Below are 12,468 nucleotides of genomic sequence, written 5' to 3' on the forward strand. Positions count from 1 at the left end.
CCAGTTCTGGACATACTGACAAAATGTCATTTCTTTAGTATGGTTTAAACTCCACTCTGTAAATTTTCAGGCAAGCACTCGGATTTCCAGGTTGACATAATCCCGCGCAGGTCAGCAAAAGTAGCCCTGGATATAAAGCTAAGAGCCTGTGAGGAGTGTCTGCAGGATTGAGGCCAGCGATTGCAAAACAGTTTAAACTACAATCCTTCGTTTTCATTAGTTTCTTGAAGAACTTTGACTGCGGGTTTGACATTCTTCCTGCTCAGTTGAGCCAAAGGTGCTTTTTCTCCCCAGGCAGCCTGGAGAAAAACCTTCCCACTGGTTTTAAGTTGTCAGACTTCAAAAATGACATTTCCCACTAAGGACTTTCTGCCCTTTTGATTTAGAACATTGACAACTATTGTGTAAATAAAGCTAATTAAAGACAGTTACTATTTACCATACATTAAAGTCCTCCAACACCACAGTCCGGTAGATTTGGCTGCTTTTGCCGAATAAAGCTTCGAGCTTTTGCTACACATTTTTTGCAGAAACACTAAATATGACAATTACAGCCTACAAGAAATCCCTTTAGACCTGCTTGTATCTCATTTCCTGCAAGATTTCAGTCTGTAAGAAAGGGAGATCTTTCAGACTGTGGTGTTTGACAGCTCTTTGCCTTGAGATGCCGCAAAGCAGGAGGTGGACAGGGCAGCCTGACACACGCTGGGTATCGCCCTGCCTTCAGCCCCACTGCTGCAGCACCAGGAGGCACAGGGAGCATCCTTTATTCCTATAAAACAGGTGTTCATTTTTCACAGAATCACAGAATCACAGAATCACAGAATCACAAGGTTGGAAACGACCCATTGGATCATCAAGTCCAACCATTCCTAACACTCCCTAAACCATGTCCCTCAGCACTTCATCCACCCGTTCCTTAAACACCTCCAGGGAAGGTGACTCGACCCCCTCCCTGGGCAGCCTGTTCCAGTACCCAATGACTCTTACTGTGAAGAATTTTTTTCTGATATCCAACCTGAACCTCCCCTGGTGCAGCTTCAGGCCATTCCCCCTTGTCCTGTCCTCAGTCACTTGGGAGAAGAGCCCAGCTCCCTCCTCTCCACAACCTCCTTTCAGGTAGTTGTAGAGAGTAATAAGGTCTCCCCTCAGCCTCCTCTTCTCCAGGCTAAACACCCCCAGCTCTCTCAGCCGCTCCTCGTCAGTCTTGTTCTCCAGCCCCTCACCAGCTTTGTTGCTCTTCTCTGGACACACTCCAGAGCCTCAACATCCTTCTTGTGGTGAGGGGTCCAGAACTGAACACAGTATTCAAGGTGCGGTCTCACCAGTGCCGAGTACAGAGGGAGAATAACCTCCCTGGACCTGCTGGTGACCCCATTTCTGATACAAGCCAAGATGCCATTGGCCTTCTTGGCCGCCTGGGCACACTGCTGGCTCATGTTCAGTTGGCTGTCAACCAGCACCCCCAGGTCCTTTTCTTCTGTGCAGCGAATCATCCCGATAGATGATTTAAATAAGACCCCAGTCCAAAAACTCTCCATCTTCATCCTCTTCTAGGATGCCGAACGGCACAGAAGTGATGGGATCCAGGCAGAGACCACCTGAAGCTGAGTTCTGTTAAAGAGAGAGGCATCCGCCCACTACACGGCTGCTGCTGCGCCTTTGCCTTGCTGGGAAAAAACAAGGCAGCGATGCTGTTTTGCTGAAGTTTCTGTGGTTGGTGAAGCACGCTGCTCATTCAGGGGAAGAAGGTGGGTTGTGGGCTGGTTTGTCATCTGGCTGAGGCTAGGAAGATGATAATCTCTGCGAGAACCCTGCCCACATTTCGGGTGTGTAAGAAGTTTGAGGCTGTAGCGAAGCGATGCACTCAGTGCCTCCCGGTCTCTGCCTGGAAGGTAAGAGAGGGCAGCGGGGAAACACTGGTTAAAAACCAACACACCTCCGTTCAAGACAAATTGCCTCTACAACAGCGTGGCGTGTGTCTTGAATAACTGACTGTGACAGGAAAAGGAAGCAAGAGATCCAGATTAAGGGCAAATCATAGAATAGTTTGGTTTGGAAGGGACCTTAAAGATCATCCGGTTCCAACCCCCTGCCATGGGCAGGGACACCTCCCACTGGATCAGGGGCTCCAAGCCCCATCCAACCTGGCCTTGAACCCCTCCAGGGATGGGGCAGCCACAACTTCCCTGGGCAACCTGGGCCAGGGCCTCTCCACCCTCATCATGAAGAAATTCCTCCTTATGTTTAGCCTAAATCTGCCCCTCTCCACTTTATACCCATTCCCCCCTGTCCCATCACCACAAGCCTTTGTGAACAGTCCCTCCCCAGCTTTCTTGTAGCCCCTTCAGGTGCTGGAAGGTCACTATAAGGTCTCCTCTGTGCCTTCTCTTCTCCAGGCTGAACAGCCTCAACTCTCTTAACCTTCATTGAGAGCTTAAATGGTCGAAATACAAAAAAAACCCTGTGTCGATCATTATTTGGATTACAATAAAATGGGATTGAATAAATACGTTGTATGACCATGAAAAGGGAATAGAATATTTTCCCTGCTTTTCCAGGGAGCCAAAGGTGAGGAAAGAACTGAAACGAGGATGGTAAAAGGAGACAAATGAGTAGGCAGGAAGAAGCCACTTGGTACGATAACTCTGCTTCTCAGCCTCCATTTTCCCAGTTTATGGCTGGAGCCTTTTTTCTCTCCGCAGCCACGTGTCTCTGCTTCCCGAAACCACTGCAGGGATTCAGAGGAGCATGTGATGTCCTGTGCAGAGGACCAGGCAGTCTGGTTGTGACACAGAGCCCTTGCGGGAGGCGGCAGCACGGCATTCCCAGGAGAGGGGAAGCTGCTCCTGCTACCTTCCAAAAACATCAGCTGAAGAGGGTGGAATAGTCTTTTTTAATCTTTTCAGCCATGATGCAGCTTTATAGCTTACTCAGGCGCAGGTTCTCCAGGCGCCCAGGAGTTTCATATTAATAACTGAGATGTTTTGATCTGATACATAAAATAAACAATCTGCTTGTTTGTTCGTGTGTGCTGAAAAAATACTGAGAGGCAATTCGAGCTCCTTATTTTGTTTTCTAAGTGTTACCTTCCAGTACGTGAAGGGGCTACAAGAAATAGGGCGAGAGGCTGTTCACTAAAGCTTGTAGTGATAGGACGAGGGGCAACGGGTATAAACTGGAGAGGGGCAGATTTACACTGGACATAAGGGAGGGATTTCTTCACGATGAGGGTGGTGAGGCCCTGGCCCAGGTTGCCCAGAGCAGTGGTGGCTGCCCCATCCCTGGAGGTGTTCCAGGCCAGGTTGGAAGGGGCTTGGAGCCCCTGATCCAGTGGGAGGTGTTCCTGCCCATGGCAGGGGGTGGAACTGGGTGGGCTTTGAGGTCCCTTCCAACCCAAACTATTCTATGATTCTATGATTCTATGATTCTATGAAATGATTGGAAAGCCTGTGTTGGGTTATGTTGGTTTCCTGACCACGTCATTAAGAGTTTTGCACATGCCATGAAGCACAAGAGTTACTTGATTTTCACTTATCAAGAGGGACCGACAGTACTCCCATTCCACAGTTCAAGGAGACTCCCAGTTGATAAAAGGATTAGGGTGCTATTCATGGCTCCTGACTGCATCTAGGGCATAATTGCTGGATTGTATCATTTGTCCTCCTGCAACCTTTCATTGCATTCTGTATAAAACTTTGTGTTGCCACAGCTCTCCTGTTTAAGAAGTATTTGTTGTGTTTTCAGTATCCCAGAACCAATATTTCTCCTCACTGCAGAAGCATGTGTTTTCTCTTACCTCCATCAGAAAGTATTTAATGTATTGTCTGGTTTGCAAACAGCAGAACCCAGAGCCGAGTGACTGCACAGTTTATTTCCATAATATACCGCAGTTGTCAGGGAAGCAACACAGGTAAAAATGACTCGGAGACGAGATAACCATCTCTGCCCCAGCATTATGTATTGGTGTTTTCAGCAACGTTTTCTTCCCATCTCGTTCCCTGGAAACAAACTGGATGAGTGGCAGAAACAGGCATTCATGCTCAGCTTTGAACATGATTTGTTTGGAAGGCGTTTGCCGCTTTTCTTGCACTCATGGTCTATCGATAACCTGGCAAAAGTCCTGAATACTCAGAAAGCATTAAGCACTCCCTGGATTTTACTTAGGCCAAAATGCTAAAAGGAACGTAATTTTTTAATCATAGAATCATAGAACAGTTCGGGTTGGAAGGAACATTAAAGCCCTTCCAGTTCCAACCCCCCTGCCATGGGCAGGGACACCTCCCACTGGATCAGGGGCTCCAAGCCCCATCCAACCTGGCCTGGAACACCTCCAGGGATGGGGCAGACACAACCTCCCTGGGCAACCTGTTCTAGTGTCTTACCACTCTCACGGTGAAGAAATTCTTCCTTACGTCCAGTCTAAATCTGCCCCTCTCCAGATTATACCCGTTGCCCCTTGACCTATCACCACAAGCCTCTGTGAACAGCCCTTCCCCAGTTTTCTTGTAGCCACTTCAGGTACTGGAAGGTCGCTATAAGGTCACTATAAGCTCTCCTCAGAGCTTTCTCCAGGCTGAATAACCCCAACTCTCTCAGCCTGTCCTCGGATGGGAGGTGCTCCAGCCCTTGGATCATCCTTGTAGTCTTCTCTGGACCCGTCCCAACAGCTCCATCTCTTTCTTATGTTGAGGATTCCAGAACTGGACACAATACTCCAGATGAGGTCTCACGAGACAGGAATAGAGGGGCAGAATCCCCTCCCTCCCTGCTGGCCACGCTGCTTTGGATGCAGCCCAGGACACAGTTGGCTTCTGGCTGCGAGCGCACATTGCCGGCTCGTGTCGAGTTTCTGCAAGTCCTTCTCTGCAGGGCTGCTCGCAATCACATCATCCCCCATCCTGCATTGAAACCAGCGATTGCCCCAACCCAAGTGTAGGACCTTGCACTTGGCCTTGTTGAACCTCATGAGGTTCTGAAGCACCACCAATAATCTTTTACTGTAATCTTGCTTTTACGCAGTGCAAGTAAAACCTTTAAGTCATGAAGTGTGGACCACAGCAGCGATCAGTTTGGAATGGGATCAGTTTTTATCGGTGCAAATGCAAAATACATCACTGAGCAGCAGAACCCATGCACTGTGTTGAGCCACCCCAACCGTCATCACCAAACTAACATAGCAGGGGGCAAATTGCCTTGAATAATTTCCTCTCATTTCATCCCAGTCTTGATCTGACCACAGCAATAAATTGAAATAATGACTGGTTCCTGTGTTTGCTGACAGGAGAAGTGTACTCTTTCTGAGCATACGGAACACAAGTGTGTAGAAAACATCTTTAATACAAGATGCAAATTGATAGAATGCTTAAAAAAAAAGGATATAACGCCTTCTCAACGCCTTTCACTTCACGCTTGTCACATCATTGCTAAGTTGCACTGACACATCTGCTCCAGTTGGACTAGTGGAGGTCGTCTGTTTTCCCAGACAGCTTCAGAGTTGCAGCCACATGGGTGAAATCCAGGTACAGCTGAAAAGAATGCTGTCTTCTACCCTTTCTAGGGGGATAAAAATCACCAAAAATCCAATATTACTGACTTGGGTTATTTTTTTTTTTAAATGATTCTGGCACCCAGAACACAGAATAACAGATTTGTAGTTAAAATATACTGACAGCCTGAGCCAGGGGAAGAGAAAGTGAATCTATTCAGGGATGTGGTTGGGAACGCTCTGTTGCTCTCGGAGTGAGCGCTCAGCTCAGACAGCGATGGCTCTTCCCAGATCTGTTCCCAGCTCAGGTCACCTTTCTATCGCAGATCAACCATGACAAGGGATCAAGTCACAACAACGCCACAGCGATTCTCTTCTCCCCAGAAACCTAAATTTAACAAGGGCTTGGTACACTCAAAGCAACTGTTTTACTGAGTTTTACATTGTGTAACTCCTCGCAGCACTCATGATCCCACAGACAGGATTTTATGTGGATTTGCAGCAGGTCTTCCTTCCAAACCTGCAGCATGTGCACAAGATGATTGCACAAGCCTGTAATTGCACCGGGAAATTCTCAACCCCACCTCTTTTCCATTGAATAATCCAAAACTTTACATGCAAAATGTGCTGCAGCTTGCAAATGCACTGTTGGAAAAATCAGAAAATGGTAAATTGTGCATTGCAATGTTCACACTCATTACAGAAATGACAGATTTCCCAAACGTCTATCGTCTCCTCCATAGTGCTGAAGGAAAATCCCAGACCAAGTGTCACCCTACAAGGAAACTTGCCCGCAAGGTTATATAGAATCAGAGAATCGTAGAATAGTTTGGGTCAGAAAGGACCTTAAAGCCCATCCAGTTCCACCTCTGCCATGGGCATGGACTCCTCCCACTGGATCAGGGGATCCGAGCCCCATCCAACCTGGCCTGGAACACCTCCAGGGATGGGGCAGCCACCACTGCTCTGGGCAACCTGGGCCAGGGCCTCCCCACCCTCATGGTGAAGAAATTCTTCCTTATGTCCAGTCTAAATCTGCCCCTCTCCAGTTTATACCCATTGCCCCTCGTCCTATCACCACAAGCCTTTGTGAACAGCCCCTCTCCAGCTTTCCTGTAGCTCCTTCAGGTGTTGGAAGGTCGCTATAAGGCCTCCTCAGAGCCTTCTCTTCTCCAGGCTGAACAACCCCAACTCTCTCAGCCTGTCCCCGTACAGGTGCTCCAGCCCTCTCTTATCATCTTTGTAGCTGCCCTTCCATACAGCTAGTTTAGTTCTGAATAGTTATACAAGTTTAAAACAGTTTAGTCCTGAGGGCCCTTTTGCTGCTCCCATAAAGGAGAACACCCTTCTCCATAAGAATATTCCCACAGAAATTGTGCCAAGGAGGCAGGATGTCTCAGTAAGTGAGCTGTGAGAAGAAAGGGGCTATTTTCTGTTTCTCTGTAGGATGTGCTTTGTAAGCCTTACTATGCCAGGTCACCTAAGCTGTGACGTTACGCAGGTAAAGAAGCATACACAAGATCATCACGGCTACAGGGGAGCAGGTTGTGTCATGGCACAGGAGGACAGCACGTGGGCATCCAGCTCTTCTTTTGGAGGAGAACAAAGGAAGGCTTCCATAGAAGGCAAAATATGTCAGGACTTCCTAAGTCAAAGGACTGGAGCACCTCCCATGCGAGGACAGGCTGAGAGAGTTGGGGTTGTTCAGCCTGGAGAAGAGAAGGCTCAGAGATCTTACAGTGACCTTCCAGTATGTGAAGGGGCTACAAGAAAGCTGGGGAGGGGCTGTTCACAAAGGCGTGTGGTGATAGGACGAGGGGCAATGGGTATTAACTGGGGAGGGGCAGATTAAGACTGGACATAAGGAGGAATTTCTTCACTGTGAGAGTGGGAAGGCCCTGGCCCAGGTTGCCCAGGGAAGTTGTGGCTGCCCCTTCCTTGGAGGTGCTCAAGGCCAGGTTGGATGGGGCTTTGAGCCCCTGATCCAGTGGGAGGTGTCCCTGCCCAAGGCAGGGCGTGGAACTGGATGGGTTTTAAGGTCCCTTCCAACCCAAACCATTCTGTGATTCTACGTTCTACGATTCTTCCTTAGCCCAATAACGGTTGGACACCTCAACCGCTCAGGGTCTATGAAGAGTGTGAGACCAGCCTGCGGCACGCGTGAAAGAAGAACCCGGAGCATTCACGGGAATGTGGCACACAACAAGTGTCTGCCCGATTGCCTCCTGAAACTTTATTTTCAGTGGGTGGCTTTTTGTAGTATGCTAAAAACTACTGATGCCACCTCTGCGCGATAAAATCTGAGCAACTTCAGACAGAGCAAACAAGTGAATTAACGCTGTGATTATTTTTCTACTTCATGGCCTGACTTGGAGCCACAGAAGCCCTAATTTATATCACCTAGAGACTATGATTCACACCTTTTCACTGCCTTCCACCCACACATAGAAGCTCTGGTGATGACTTTAGCATCACTTCTCACTATTTGAGTGCAACTGTTGGTCATTTTCACTGTTTTTAGCTGGTTTATGCTGAGCAGAGTTACAGCATGACAGCAGGAGTGACTCAACTCTCCTTCGGGAATCCTGGATGATCACCACTGTAGCTGATTTCTGATCAGTGTATTAAAGCTTCTACCCCATCTTCTTGCCATCATTTCTTAATGGCTTAAGACTTTGCTCCGGCCAAGTTCCTGGCTGCCAATTTCCACGTACTGAGAAGCTGCACGTAGATGGAGTGGGAGCTTCATGCAGAGCGAGTCTAGGTGACATCAATGACTGTGACTTGTCTTTCTCCTGAGCTTTGTTCTTCCAGACAGTCCCATTTGTAGCCATCTTCACACGCCTATTGCAAGCAGGAAAATGCCCTTTTTGTTTTTTTTTTTTCAAAGCAGCAGAATGTCATACAAGTTCCTCCATTGAGTGCTCGTAGTTACAAAAGCATGTTAGATGTGGCTGTGTTTGCAGACAATAGTGGTACTTCCTCTCTTCAGAAACGGAGCAAGTTTCTATTTCGGGCTTTGCTGACTCAAGGGTGAGGTACCCAAGCTGATTCAGCAGCTTGGCAAGCCAGGAGAACTTCTGGTTATGAATGGAATGAGCAATAAATTTTGTCTTCATCATACAGAAATGTATGTTTGAGTGGAAGACATTTTGCCAAATAAGTGGTGTGGTCCGCATTGTTTTCAGTGTAAAAGGCCACTTGAATGAGACAACCGTAAAGCCTGCAAATAAAATCCTGGTCCTGTGGGAGCCAGTAACTCCCACACAGCTGGACTAGGTTTTATCCTCCCTCTTGAGGTACAAGTCGCATAAAAAAAGTCTTCTACTGCTCATTTGCTTATTTTATCAGTGCAGTTCATCTGAGACGTGAAATCGTGTCAGTAGTACAAACAATTTGAACGAGGCTTTCAGAAGATTGCAAATACAGAATGCAAACCCAACCTGGCTGCCCTGAGGGAGCAAGAAGAATGCACCGCTTACTCAACTTCTGCGCCTTTATATGGAAAAGATGCCAAAGGTAATCCTCGCGCTTTTCTTTGATGGGAAAAGTGAAAAAAGCATTGCGATACTTCTCTGAATTTCAAAACCACAGAGAAGGAACAATCCTGCAAATATTTACTAGCATTTACCTGTCAGTCTGTGAGCAGTAGTCAGAAAAGTTGTAAGTTTATTTAATCTATAACACGAGTTCTTTCACTCAGAGGTTACCAAGACTCAAAGCAAAGCTCATAAGGAATGCTGCACACACCAGCAAGGATGCGGACACAGAAGTGTGTCAGAAGGACAGATCTTGCTCTTTACTGAGGCCAGAAGGCAGGGAATAGGGCATCTAGCCTGTGTTCCTCTAACCTTACTGTCTCTGCATGGACTAAGCAGGTTCTAACCCATTTTCCTCCAGTATTTCTTCACCGTGAGAGTTGGGAGGCCCTGGAACAGGTTGCCCAGGGAAATTGTGGCTGCCCCATCCCTGGAGGTGTTCCAGGCCAGGTTGGATGGGGCTTGGAGCCCCTGATCCAGTGGGAAGTGTTCCTGCCTATGGCAGGGGGTGGAACTGGATGATCTTTAAGGTCCCTTCCAACCCAAACCATTGCATGATTCTATGTTTCTATGATTTACGCTTCACCAGAGCGAGGCCAGCTGAGCAGTCTCCACCCATAGCACCCACGATGCCTTTTCTGTTAGGCTATAAGTTTTCCTTTGACAACATACAATAAAAGCCACAAACTTCTAAATAGCATCCATCTCCCGCAGCTACACCAACTACACTGGCATTAACACACGCTGTTGTTCCAGCCAGCAGTTCCCATGCCGTGTTGTTCTGCCTTGTGAGGGCAGTTTGTGAAGTCTAAAACGACACCACGTGGGTTGCCGAATTTCAGACCCCCCCTCCGCTAAATAATTTTGCACAGCTCCATCAGATACGTGGTGAAGTACGATGTTATGAATGTCAAATAAAAGCTAATCATTAGAATTGACAAAGCTGCGCCTCCGTAAAGGGAATTAAATTCAGTTCTATAGACTAAATATGTATATTTATGAAGTTAAAAGAAATGTGCAAGTAGGATGTGCATTTGCCCAGCTATTGCACTGTGAAGTATTTCCTTTAATCCGGTCTGAGAAAGGAAACCAGTTACAGGGTATTTTGGAGTTGTTTGCAGGAAAACAGCATGACCAGACGTGAAAATGAACCCAGGTCTCAAAATTTACTGAGTGTCCTGAGTGTGGCTGCTGAGAAAGGGATCAAGGGGAAGCATTTTCCTTAAAGGATGCTACAAACATTACCCATGCTGCCTTAGAAGGACATGTTAAATTCCTCCTGGATAAAAACAAATGAGAAAGCAGGGTGGAGAAACACTGGGTACAACTTAAAACTACTTCTTACCGTCTAAGACAGATTTTACTCACATGTGAAATAAATAAAAGCATCGCTGGCATTTCTCGGTTTTACTGCTTACGTGTATTTAATCTGCTTCTTGAATTCAGTGGGGAAAAATCTGTACAACAAAAGCACAGTAAAACAATTTTATCCATGACAGAACATCCACTTTCAAAACGTTGAGCCTTTCAGGAGGCAGCACTAGTTTTTTTCCCAGCCAGCAGAGCTAACAAAAGTGAGTACAGGGTAACTGTTCTCCCTTCTGCAGGCACAGCGTGTTTCCACAGAACCTGATAAAGACAGAGGAAGCTGGGGAAGGGCTGGGTTGGTGAAAGCCGGGTAAGTGTTTCACCCAAAAGATGAAAAGAGAAGCAGGATGGGACTCTAGGTGGCACAAACCCAGCAGGAGCTTCCTCGGGGGAGTCAGGGGCTCCAAGCCCCATCCAACCTGGCCTTGAACACCTCCAGGGATGGGGCAGCCACCACTGCTCTGGGCAACCTGGGCCAGGGCCTCACCACTCTCACAGTGAAGAAATTCCTCCTTATGTCCAGTCTAAATAATAAGCAATAATCATAATGCTATCACAAAGCAAGGCTAAAAAAATCATGCTGGAACTTCAGGACCTCTTACATCTCTAAGTTCAAATCACTTGACTTCTACAAACAACATAAATCTTACAAGTTTACATAACAAAGTTATAAAACACAGCTAGTTTTATTTTAAATTCTTTGCCATTGAGGTAAAAAAAACTTGTTTCCATTTTCCACCAAGTGTCCACAGCATCTTGAATCCTTGGAAGTAGTTGCACTTCTTTAATTGTCCAGATTAAATAAATCAGCCATCCTCTATGAAGTAAAAATGTAACTTAAAGCATATTTAGATGAATCAATGAAAATATCTTAGTAAATATATCAATTAATAGCCAAGCCCTGGAGGCCATCCTTCCTTTCTGCTCTGTCAGCCCAAGGATTTCTCTCCTCCCAGCACTGTTTATGCAGGACTGGCATGGTTAGCAGCACTCACTATAAAATATTGATCAGCCAAGCCATTAGTTGGAACTGGAGAGACAGCTATGTCATAGCAAAACCAAAGCAATTATCGCTATTGATTGGGCCTTTTCTTTTATTATAGATTGTTTTGGTATTTGAGTGCGTCAGGAAACACAAATTTCTTCAAAACAACAATAATGAAACCCCATTCTACAGTGTGGTTACTGCATATCAAGTAATAGCTTTACAAAGGAAATGGAACGAAAATTCAGGTTTCAGTTCCAGTAACTGTGTGGTCACATATTTTCTATTAGTATTGGAAAAAAAAAAAAAAAAAAAGCGTATGTTTCACCAAACAGTTCTGTTATTGGGGGAGAAGGGACTCGCTGCTGGGTAGGAAGCGCCATTGGAAGAAGGACCACTGGAACCCAGTGCTTTGTGGGCAGCCAGCTGGGAAAGGCTCCCCTGGAAATGAGTAAACTCTGCTGGAGCACCTCCCAGTCAAGGACAGGCTGAGAGAGTTGGGGTTGTTCAGCCTGGAGAAGAGAAGACTCTGAGGAGACCTCAGAGCAGCTTCAGTACCTGAAGGGGCTACAGGAAAGCCGGGAAGGGGCTACAGGAAAGCCGGGAAGGGGCTGTTCACAAAGGCTTGTGGTGACAGGACGAGGGGGAACGGATATAAACTGGAGAGGGGCAGATTTAGACTGGACAGAAGAAGGAATTTCTTCATGATGAGGGTGGGGAGGCCCTGGCCCAGGTTGCCCAGAGCAGTGGTGGCTGCCCCATCCCTGGAGGTGTTCCAGGCCAGGTTGGATGGGGCTTGGAGCCCCTGATCCAGTGGGAGGTGTCCCTGCCCATGGCAGGGGGTGGGACTGGATGGGCTTTAAGGTCCTTCCCGAGCCAAACTATTCTATGATTCTAAATGGGATCCAGGGAAGAGGAGCCACATCAGGGAGAAAACAGGATGTGAAGCAAAACCAGAGCCGAGGGGCTGAGAGGGAGCAGGATGAGAGCAAGCCGGTGGGACCAAGCATCACCTGTGAGCAAGGGTGAGGGATGGAGAGCGGGGAAGAGTAGGGGAGGAAGGCAAAGGAACGCAGGGAGAAACCCTG

Source organism: Cuculus canorus, chromosome 15 (genome assembly GCF_017976375.1).
Source record: "Cuculus canorus isolate bCucCan1 chromosome 15, bCucCan1.pri, whole genome shotgun sequence".
NCBI lineage: Eukaryota > Metazoa > Chordata > Aves > Cuculiformes > Cuculidae > Cuculus > Cuculus canorus.